We start from the raw sequence: 12,923 nt of genomic DNA, 5'->3' as shown, positions 1-12,923 counted from the left end.
AGAAGTCCCTCAGCAATATGCTAGTCTAGAGGAAGACAGAATTTAAAAGATGGGGAAATCAGACAATACCATAATAATTCTTCTTGAAAAAGCAACAGTTACTTCCATGTTCATGTTAAGAGCCCAAACAAAGTAGGTTGCCAAGCCCAAAGTCAATGAGCATGAAGTACCATCAGGGCTCAGAGAAGGCCTGAGTTAAACACAATGGGAAAACTCAATGACAATAATAAACCAACAAAACATTGTGGGATAGTCTAACTCTTTGGAGTTTATCCCTTTGTCTTGGGCCCAAATTTGATAAGTTGAAGATATAAATGTAAATAAACTCTTAAAAGACATAGAGATTATTAAACTTCTTTGACTGAGTAACTTTTCATAAATGATTTGCAAAAAAGATAATAACATACATTTTATAAATATATGCTATTATTATCATTTATACATATAAACATTATAATTTATTATGGGAAAATTTTTGAATCATGATAGGAAGACATAAAATAAATTCTTTAAAAATGTCTAAAAAATCATATGGCATGTTTAAGGTGAAAAAATACCCTCTATAAAGGGAATACCCCTCTTCAGGAGATGCCACGCATACTGGGCCAGACCTTGGAAACACCAAAGTTAATCATACTTTAAATGTGGGAATAATTCAAAAACATACAGCAAAAGCATAGAAGTTTTATCCATTGAAATAACTAAATAGAATGTTACTAGGATAATCAAGTTATTCATTAGAAAGTACTATATCCTACAATTGCAAAATTTTTAACATATTATAATACAGCCCAGAAACATATTACAAGGTCTTCCATGGGAATAATGCAAAAGAAGAAAATCATGACTTTTTATTTTAAAATACCAGATTGGTACCACACAACAAAATCACCCAACTTTTGATCCTACTTATCAATAATATTCAAATGTATATTAATATTTAAAGTTTAAATATTCAAGAAGACAGAAATATTTACTTGTGCATTAGGAGTGATACTGTGGCCAATGAAAACAGTAAAGGATGATCTAGACTAAAATGGAGCTTTCTAATACTATATAGGAGCAGATTTGCCTGTTAACCAGGCAAAATTTCAAAGCATACATGCATTAAGGAGGATTACAAGACATACCCCAGATAACATGTATAATATTACACATACCTATATTATCACCTGTGCATATTTATGTGAATGTACACACACACCACTACAAGCAGAGAACTAAACTGTGCATAGCAGATTATTAAAGTTCAGAAATAGAAAAAAAATATTATGAGCTTGGCTTTTCCACAACCGCCCCCCAAACTCACCCTATCTTCCCATTCAAACCTCCTCTTCTCCCATGACTCCTCTCACTACAGGAGCACCTTCTCTATTATTCAGTCATTAAACTATGAGGCCATCTCCTATTTCTGCTTCCATTTTTTTCCCACAATAACCCATTTGTCAAATCGTGATCCTGTTTCTGAGCTAATTTCTGTTTTCACTAGCTCACTTCACTTAATCGTGGCTTTTCCCTTACTTGGAAAACAACATCCACACCCTACTGATTTTACTTCCTGCTGCCCTGCCCTATTCAAATAGGCTTTTCTTTGCTGCCAGAGATATCACCTTAAATTTTTATGATGATTTAACTCATGTACTTAAAATCTTTAACCAGGCTCAGACTGTATATGGTATAAATCCAAATATCAGTTTTGTGTTCAAGGCTCTCCACAATCTCGCTGCAGGCTGTATTCCTAAATTCATCTCTTTTCCCCTTCTAGCTATACCCTCACCTTCAACCATATGAGCCAACCTCACCTTTCTGCAGTAGTTCTGTTCCCCAGGCCTCTGGTCATGCTTCCCTGTTGGTATGCTCTTCCCTAGTTCTTCATCTGCCTTAGAACTTCTCAGACTGCAGAGCTTCAAATCTTATCTCCTAAATGGTTTCCAAGATCCATCACTCAAATTCCTTTTCTCTTGCTTGTTATCAGTGGTGGGGGAAAAGTTTAAAACTTCCATAATATTTGAATACTAGCTTCATTTTCATTAGTTATGGCTATGGTTTGTCTCTTCAAATAGTTTGCTAATTGTTATAGCTCTTAGTATACACAATACAGCATTTTGCACATGCTCTCAATAAATGTTCACAAGATGAATATATGTGAGATCAGGCTGTGGTCACTACAAACAGACTACTTAATCCAAAACACAGTTTTTGTCACTTTACATCCATGTGACTTTGGCCCACTTTATCCCATATGTAAAAGGATGCCGGAGTACGGCTGCAGCAAAATAAGCGGAGGGGGTGACGAATAACTTGTGTACTTGATACAGCAGGAGAGGGAGCCGTTTATTGCAGGACAGGAGCAGTATTTATACATTCCACACAGCTTATCTAATTAGCATAAACTAGATACATCAGTCAACCAATCAGGAATCTCTACACCTAATGGCTCGGTTTTGTTACTTCTCAAACCACTCCCTCTGACATTTTGCCAGGCACCATCCAGACTTGTTTACGAACTTTAACATTCCCCTGGCAAAATGCCAGGTGTTATTTTGACTTGTTTACAGACTCTAACAAAAGGAGAATAATAATAGTCCCTAAATCATAGATGGTTGTGAAGAGTAAATGATTAGTACGTGAAAATCACTTAGAATTCTAGGCAAATAGTGTTATTTCAGTGCTAATTATTAGTAAAATAACAGAAAATTTTTAAAAAGATTGATGGGTAGTCCTCTTTCATTTAATTTCTTTTGAATCTTCAATTTGTGTCTCAACACAGAGGTCAGCAATACCAGCCCTGTTTATAAAGACAGGGTTTAAGGGGATCATATGTTTGCAAGACAACCTTAAATTGTGAATTGAGCTACAAAAGCAAATTTTCATAATTTTTCTTATACTAAGTAAAAATCCAAATAGACATATCTAAGGAAAAATGTAGCCATTAATTATCAGATTATTGACTATTTGATTAGGGCAATTCAAAGCCATATGTGCCATTTTAAGAGTCTCATAAACTAATAAAATTCATTGAGTTGAAAATTGAGTCTGATATGGCTGGGCACAGTGGTGCACGCCTGTAATTCCAGCAGTTCTGGAGGCTGAGACAGGAGGATCGAGGGTTCAAAGCCAGTCTCAGCAACAACAAGACACTAAGCAACTCAGTGAGACCCTGTTTCTAAATAAAATACAAAATATGGCTGTGGATGTGGTTCAGTGGTTGAATGCCCCTGAGTTCAATCCCTAGTAACCTCCCCCCAAAATTAAGTCATACATGACTAAATATGCATTTAATATGAATGCCCTCTATTGTGACAAATGAATTCTTTATTTATAAAGTGAACATAATTTGAGACCCATTTACTTCAAAGAGAAAATTCTACAAACAATAAATGATCATTTAGCATATGAAACAATGGAAGAAAAGTTTAAAGCAATGACTACAATAAATCATAAAACATATACCTGCCTAACAATCACAGTCTTCAAGAGACAAGGATATAAAGGTCAAAGTCTCTCTGTTTGCAGACAACACTAGGGTCAGGATCTGAATCAGTTTAATATGATGTTCCTAAATTCATGATACATTAATGTTAATGTGTAAGTGTAACTTGGAAACCAAACCCCCAAAAATATGCATTCCTTATTGCTGAGATTGAAAGAATGGCCCCATCACTTGAAGAGAATAAAAAAAAGAGTGATTTGATTTTCTTAAGACGCCAAAAATAATGCTTTGTTCAAATACTGGCAGACTCTTTGACTTATTCAAGAGTACTAAAAACAGCACACTTTTTAAAAAATCCATTTGCAAATAAGGATAATAAATAAGGCAGGAATATCTCTACTTCTTGAAGATGATATATCTGAGGACACAGAGAAAGCCATGAAATGTTGATATTGCTTCTGTCTTCTCTCACAAAGAAATTGATCTTCAGCTTAAAAAGAGTAGAACAAATGTGGTCAGAAAGGAATTGAAGCACCTCAGAGTCAAGGCTTCAGTAAAGCAAAATCTGATTGCTTTAGAGCATTATGTTAACAGCATTAATTTTTGTGTTTTAAGGTATGTGTTATACACACTTTGAAAAGCACTAAAAGTAAACAGAATATTCTATCTTCTGAATAATCCTCAAGTTAAGCACACCTCAAAACTGTGCTCAACAAGAAAACTGCCTTCAGGAACCTGACACATTTCCTAAAAATCTAAGAAGACTAAAAATCTACAAGAATATCAGGGAGAACACTAAAAATGTGGAAAAAGCTTTCTAGAAAAATATATAACTAAATGGCCTTTAACCCTTGTTTCATGAGTGTTGAGAGCATAGAAGCAGTGACGATAATAAAGATCAGCTTGGAAGCAAGCTAAAGGAATGAGGAGAGTCCTAGGTGGGAAAGAAGGCCAGAATCTTGTCTCTCAGGCTTTTCTTCATCCCATTTTCTTCAACCCTCTTCTTCCGCCAAGTAACATGTGTCATGATCTAATTCCCCTTCTCTTTTCTCAATCTTATTTTCCTTGCCAAACACTGAAGTGGGGTGTTTTCCTCCAGAAGTTTCCATTTCCATATGCTTCATAGCGCCAGGATTCAGGTGCTCCCCGCTTTGCACCTACTGTAACTTGGCCTGAAAATGTCATCTTAACAGGTTGTTAGTTCATGCCAGAAGGGAAAGGACCCCAGATTCGGATGCACATTTAACAAAGTTAATGGCTAAAGCAAAAAAAAAAAAAGATCCTTTTACACCATCTGCTTAGAGAGACACAGGACTGAAGAAGTAGAGTATAGACGCATCTTGGGGACAAGAGCTTTCCAAGAAAAGGGATAGAGAGAGGCGCTCTTTAGGGAAGAGGGCAGCTAATCCACACGAGGACAAGCTAAAGGAGTCAACAGCCCAAGGACCACAACATATATTTAAAAGTTCAAAGAATTGCCAAGTAGCTTTTTCTGTATGCTAAGTGATGTTTTCATTGTTTAATTTTATTTTCCATATGTAGATTTTTGTGCTTTTTATCCCAAAATGCATACACATCATAAAACCCCTGTAAAGTACCCTCATAAGTGTAAATTGAGAAAATATTTCCATGACTAAAGCTTTTATACACTAAATATTTACCAGCCCACATTTTCCTCTTTAGCGGGTCCACCCTGCCACAGGGGATGTTCTGCCTGTCAAACAGATGAGCTCACCATTCTTTTCTGCTTGCTCAATAGAAACAGTCATTTAAAATCATCTGATGGACAGCTGATCTCTTTAGTAGGTACTTTGTCTTGTTAAAATGGGGCCTATAACTGAGTTCCTGATAAATAAATCAATTTGTTATAGGATGCTTCCTCTGTGTTTATTGTTCAGATTTGTAAAGACATCTTTTCTCAAAAGCAGACTAGCTTGCAGAAATCAATTAACACAAAATGTTCAGTAGTTCAAATTTAGTTCAGGTAAGCCAGTCTTAGTCTAACTCCTCTGTTGATCGGAGGAAATTTGTTCTGGGTGAGGATAGGAAGGCAACAGAAACAAAGAAGAAAAAAAATCATTTCTTTGTGAGTACACACAGAGAATGTGTTTACTTCTATCCAACATGTATGCACATCTTTCTCATTCTCTATATCTTTCTCATTTCAATCTTTCTATACCCTAGTCAGTTTTTTATGCTGCATGTCTTAGTCTATTTTCTGTTGCTATAACAGAATGCCTGGGACTGGGTGATTTAAAAAGGCAAGAAGTTAGTTAACTTGCAGTTCTGGAGGTTGAAAGTCCAAGACCAAGCAGGTGTTTCTGGAAAGCGCTTTGCGCTGCATCATAACATCATGGAAAACTAGGACAATTTTGTGTATGGGACAGCATCACTTTGTAAAAAAAATCACTCTTACAGCAGTTGATCCAGTCTCACTCATTCACCTTGGTTTATACCCAAAGGACTTAAAATCAACATATTACAGTTATGCAGCCATATCAATGTTTCTAGCAGCTCAGCTCACAATAGCTAAACTATGGAATCAACCTAGGTGTCCCTCAACCTATGAATGGATAAAGAAAATGTGATACACACACACACACACACACACACACGAATACTACTCAGCTTTAAAGAAGAATGAAATTATGGTATTTGCTGGTAAATGGATACAATTAGAGAATATCATGCTAAGTGAAAAAAGCTAATCCCCCAAAATCAAAGGCTGAACATTTTCTCTGATATGTGGATGCTAATTCACAATAAGTGGGGGATGGGAGCTAGGAAAGAACAGAGTGACTTTAGGTTTGGTAGAGGGGAGTGAAGGGAGAGGAGTGGGTATAAGGATAGTATAATAAATTAGACATTATTAGCTTATATACATATATGACTGCCTGACATGTTTCTACAACATGGACAATGAGAAAAATGAGAAATTATACTCCATTTATGTATGATATATCAAAGTGCATAAATATATTCTACTGTCATGTATAACTAATTAGAACAAATTTTTAAAAAACTTACAAGGAAAAAGGAAAAGAATTAACCTATTCCTTCAAAGTAGCATTAGCCTCTTAACCAGGGTGGAGCTAAATTCCTCTTAAAGGACCTGCCACCTCTCAATGCTGCTACCTTCAGGGCCAAATTTGGAAAGGAGTTTTGGAGCAGAGAAGCTACATTCAGACCATAGTACCACCCACACGATGACAACGTTGGGCCATACCAACCATCTTGCTCCCCCTTTCCTCATAAATCTCATTCTTTTAGTTGGTGATTTAGCAAAGAATCAAAAGAAACTAGCTGCCTAAAATAATTTACATTAGGTTATAAATGTTGTCTAAATTTGATTTTGCTGATGATGTTTCAATTTTTAAAAATGTTTATTCATTGACATGGCTCGCTAATTTGGGATATTTCAAAACAAGTAATAAAATGGAAATTTCAAAATTTCTAAGATTTTTCAAAAAGTCATTGAACTCATTTTAGAATTGGAAAGAAAGCCTGTCAGGGTGGGCCTTGGGACAGAATGGGGCAACACAATAATGGTCCTTTGAAAATACATGAAGTTTGTAAGTGAACAATTATTTCAACTACTTTAATGTGAAAACCTACATGCTCAGAAAGCTCTCTTCATTTTATTGCAAATTTATTTATTTACTTAATTTAAAAAATTTGGTTGACACATTTCATTTGTGAATATTCTGTGGTACAGTGTGATTTTGGAGCACATGTATACAATGTGCAATGATCGGATCAGCATCATTGGTATGCCCATCTCCTCAAACATTTATAGCTTCTCTGTGCTAGGAACATTCAAAATTCTCTTTACTAGCTATTCTGCAGTGGACAGTTAGATTTTGTCAACCACGGTGTCTACTATGCCATAGAACATTAGAAACTATTCCTCCTGTCCCATTGCAACCCTAAACCTAACGACCTAAACTCTCTCTCTGTTCCCCTCTTCCCTCCTGCCCTTCCCAAGTTCTGGTAACCACTATTTGACTTCCTACTTTGATGAGATCGACTTTTTAAAGGAAGTCCATTTATTAGGCATGTCTATAATAGAAGAGAAAGAAAGAAAAGAGCATGAAATTCTTTTTTCCCCCTCAAGGATATAATATTTCTAGTTAACAGGAAGAACTAGAGTACAGAGAAAAATAAGATCAGTATCATTGACCTTCTAGTCTTAAAGATGGTTGCTTGCATTTTACAGGGAAATATTTAGAGAATGTCTAGAACAAGGCTAAATATAAAAGGAAATAATATGATGAGACAGACCAAAGTAAGTTAATTGAAGGCTAGACTGATTTTAGGCCTCAGGCTTAAGGTTAAACATTGATCATAACCATATACAAGGATAATTATGGTCTATCCTATTCCAATTTTGAAACTATATTTCTTGCCTCTAGCCTCTTAGTGTTTTTTTCAATTAAAGGCACATTTATGTGATGATACTGGTGAGTACTAGTTTCTCCGGGAAATATATATTTTAATAGGAGCTGAAATAATTATCTAACAATGGAATTTTAGAACTCATGGTGCTTGACTCGTGAAAATGAGGCCTCCTAAAGCCATTTCACATAGGAGGCTGCCTATTTCATCCACTAGAACATCCAGACTATTGTATTGATCACTTTTATAAAATAGTTTGGGCCAGTTACCAATCATGCACTCTGTTGATTCATTGCATCAGAGCCTGATAGCATTAATAATGCTCCAGTAACTTTTCATAATTTGGTGTTAGAAGCATCCCTTCATGCTGATTCTCCAGCAGTACAAGAACAACAAAATTTTGTCAATAGGAAATGTTTCTCCACTGTGTTCTTCTCTCATTCTGTTCAGACACCTATAACACAAAAACCTTATACTGGGTAATTTATAAATTACAGAAAGTTATTTCTCACATTTCTGGAAGCTGGGAAGTCCAACATCAAGGTGCCAGTAGATCCTTGTGTCTGTTAAGGGCTGGTTGATTATTGATGGTGGCTGCTCTGGGTTCTCAAATAGCAGAAGGGGCAAGAAAGTTCCACCTTCATGATTTAATCACTTCCCATCATACTAGGGATTAAACTTCAACAAACAATTTGGGGGTGGGATACCAACATCTTTGACATTTGTTTTCAGATACCTGCTTTCATAAGTCTAAACTTGAATCTAATATTATTTATTCCAAATACTATAACTCATTATTGATATATTCATTTTACTTGTATTTAAAAAATAATAAATCTGGCAGAATTTTCAATTTAAAGAAAATTCAACTTGCAATAACAAGTTTTGATGAGCACTAGAAATCTTATTTTGTAATTCTTTTTGCTGCCATAAAAGCTTCCATTCTGGTAGAATACTTTCAATTCTTATGTTAGAAATGAACATGACTCTTTGTTACTTTTTTCACACTTAATAGATTGCTTCTCCAATAACTTAGATTTCATAAAAGACTGAACCAAGAATACAAAGTGAAAAACCATGATATTAGCCATTAAAGTTCAATCTGGTTATTACATCTCACCGACTTATTTACTTTAATAATTAAAGACAAGTCTCTGTAAAATTGCATTTTGTTATCTAATATTGAGGAAGGAGAAAAAGAAAATTAGTATCATTCCTTTTTAGGAAATTATTTCACGAAACATAAATAAAATTACAATTGCTACATCTTACCATGATTTTTTTCCTCCTAGAGAATCTATTTTTTCGTGTGTCTGTGTGTATGTGTGTGTGCATGGGTGTGTGTGAGAGAAACAGAACTACATTTTAAGTCTTGATAATGTGAGTCAATTCCACAAACATGGAAAACTTATTATGGGCAAGGCAACATGCAATACCCTGCAGGGTATTCAAAGATATAAAAGACAAAATCCCTGCAGCTGAAGAATTTACCACCTACCAGAAAGGACAGAAAAAGCATAAAAATAATAAAGCACAAGGCTGACTAGAGAGAGCTCTTTGGCTTAATGGAAAAAGCATAGTCTTTATAGAGAAACCACAGTTGCTTTCAAACTTGGCTTTGATGTTTATAAATAGTATATTTTTGCACAAAATATAAAAACATTTGAACTAAGTTTTTCTCTTCTGCAAAAAAAGAGATATCAATAACTGCCTTAAAATCTTATGGCAAGACTTGTTAGGAGTAATAGATATAAAGTACCCAGCAAGCAGCATCTTCCCTGGAAAGCAGATTCTAAAATGAAGAAAGATTTCCACGCAAGTTAAGTAGGGTGGGCCCTCAGGATTGATACATATATAGGAGTGAAAGAAGGAAGCACAAGTGGACAAGGGGAGGTGGTGGGCTGTGAAGAAAATTCAATGAATATCTCACCCATTGCACAGGAAATGCTGGAGCTCAATGTCCCCATAGCATCATCTCTAATTTGAATAAGGGGCCCAGGTCTTCAGAGCCCCATAATTAGTCATTAGAGCTAGACTGTCCTTGGGAATAGGTCATGGCCTTGGAAAAAGCAATTCTCTTTAGGGAAAGTTTTATTTGGGAAAAGGTAATTGATAGAGTTGGGAAGGAGGGCCTAAACAATGGGAGTCTGCAGTAGTACCTCCAGCAGCTGGAGAATGGGAACCAAGGTCCTAATAGATGAAGTCAGTGGGAACAGTAGGGGGAGGAATCTTGGCAGCATAGCACATAATTCATTTAAAAAGTTAAAATTAATTGTCCAGATATTTCATAAAAATTATGAACACAATGTATGCACATGAACATTTGGAAAACATGGGATAGGCTAACATTTTAAAACTTCATATCATCCACAAAGCAACAAAACCATTGTAAATATTTTGGTGTATGTCTTTTTAATATTTTCTAAGCATATTTATTTTCCTCTGAAATAATGGCATTATACTGGAAGATTTGTTTGTGTCCTGTTTTTTTCTTACATTGTGATATTTTCCCATGTAAGTATATATTCTCTTTGCAAGATGATTTTGGTTTTACTTCAATATTCAAAATTTACTAAACAAAAATATGTTGTTTGACACTTAGATTTTTATATATTTTTTACTTTTAAAAAAATGCTAGAATGAACAATAGGCACATATCTCAGATGATATCCTTAGGAAAAATTCATAAAATGGAAATTGCTATGCCCAAGCCTGCTTGCATTTTTAAGGTCTTGGCATGTGTTGCCAAATTATCCTCTGGAAAATCCTATCAACAATATTTGAGATTTTATCTTTCCTCACCATTGTGAAAATAGAAAATTATCATTTCTTTTAGACTGTGCAAATCTAAAAGGTAACTTTTCTAATTTACACATACAAATTCAATGAGAGTAGCAGAACTCAGACGTATTTATGAAGATTCAAAAATGGAAGAGATTATATCCAGTCATAGGGAATTAGAAAAAACTTCCAAGAAAAGGAGAGCAGTGATATGGTCCTTAAATACTGGAAAGGGTTTCAACAAGATGGAAGGGATCTTAGAGAAAAACATCAGGGACAAAGGTAATATTAAAAGTTGCATTAGTGATTATTTCCTTTGCTGAGAAAAATCTTTTTAGTTTGAATCCATTCCATTTATTGATTCTTGATTTTAGTTCTTGTGCTTTAGGGGTCTTGTTAAGGAAGTGAGGTACGAGGCAGACATGGTGAAGATTTGGGCCTACTTTTTTTTTTTTTCTATTAGGTACAGGGTCTCTGTTTTAATGCCTAAGCCTTTTATCCACTTTGAGTTGAATTTCATGCAGAGTGAGAGATAGGGGTTTAATTTTATTATGTTAACATGTGGCTTTCCAATTTTCCTAGCACCATTTGTTGAATAGGCTATCCTTTCTCCAGTGAATGTTTTTGGCACCTTTGTCTAAGAGATAACTGTATTTATGTTGGTTTGTCTCTGTGACTTCTATTCTGAACCATTGGTCTACATATTTGTTTTGGTGCCAATACCATGCCATTTTTGTTACTATGGCTCTGTAGTATAGTTACAGAGCCTACATATTGGGAGAAATTTTTTACTACATGCACCTCAGAGCATTAATCTCCAGGATATATAAATAACTCAAAAACTTAACACCCCCAATACTAAATAACCCAATAAATAAATGGGCTAAGGAATTGAACTAGATACTTCACAGAAGAAGAAATACAATTGATCAACAAACATATGAAAGAATGTTCAACATCTTTACTAATTAGAGAAATGCAAATCAAGACTACTCTAAGATTTCATCTCACCCCAGTCAGAATGACATTTATCAAGAATACAAGCAATAATAAGTACTGGTGAGAATGTAGGGGGAAAGGTATACTCATACATTATTGGTGGAAATGCAAATTGGTGCAACCATTATGGAAAGCAGTATGGAAATTCCTCAGAAAATTTGGAATGGAATCACCATTTGAACCACCTATCCCTTGGTTTGTATCCAAAGGACTTAAAATTGGCATATTACAATGATGCAGCCATGTCAATGTTTATAGCAACTCAACTCACAATAGCTGATCTATGGAACCAATATAGGTGTGCTTCAACAGATGAAAGGACAAAGAAAATGTGATATATATGTGTGTGGGGGGGTGTATGATGGAATATTACTCAGTTTTAAAGAAGAGTGAAATTATAGCATTTTCCAATGAATGGATGGAGTTGGAAAATATCATGCTAAGAGAAATAAGCCAATATCCCCAAACCAGAGGCTAAATGTTTTTTCTGATATGCAGATACTAGTTCACAATAAGGGGATGAGGGGATTAGGGAAGAATAGAATTTACCTTAGATTCGGTAGAGGGAATGAAAGGAGGGGAGGGGGTATGTGAGTAGGAAAGACAATAGAATGAATCAAACATTATTACCCTATGTATGTATATAACTACAAACTGGTGGGATTCTACATCATGTGCAACCAGAAGAATAAGAAATTATACTCCATCTGTGCATGATATATCAAAGTGCATTCTACTGTCATATATAACTAATTAGAACAAATTTTAAAAACAGAGAAAAAAGAGTTGAGAATACCCTGTTTTGATTAGAGTATAAGAGAGAAATAAAACTGAAAGTAAGATAAAATTATAATGTAGCACAAAAGTGGCAAATGGACTGCAAATCTGACAATGGTCAATAGCTACTTGATTTTTGTATTGATAAGAATTTTAAATCTCTGATATAGTCATTCACATCTTTTAAAAAAACTTGTATTTACCAACTACAATATGTCAAGGGCTTACATCACTAATGAAAGTATATAGAAGTCCCTACTATACTCAAATGGATGGGAAGAAAGCATGTAAAAAAGGAAAAAGAACAGAAAGAAAATTATGTTTGCAAATTGGAAGATTAAAAAAACAGATAAGAAGCAAAGAGAGAGTAATGAAACGGGAAATAAGACTGAAATGCTGTGGACACCAACGTAGGAGTATTGAGATAAATGTAGGAATCGATAAACTCAATGTAGAGAAATTGAAAATTATAAAAAACTAGGAACAAAACCACTGAGTTTATCAATTCAGGGACCATCAGTAATATTTACTTTTTCTA

This window comes from Marmota marmota, unplaced genomic scaffold, assembly GCF_001458135.2.
Source record: "Marmota marmota marmota unplaced genomic scaffold, marMar, whole genome shotgun sequence".
Classification (NCBI taxonomy): Eukaryota; Metazoa; Chordata; class Mammalia; order Rodentia; family Sciuridae; genus Marmota; species Marmota marmota.
This window is presented reverse-complemented; position numbering follows the sequence as displayed.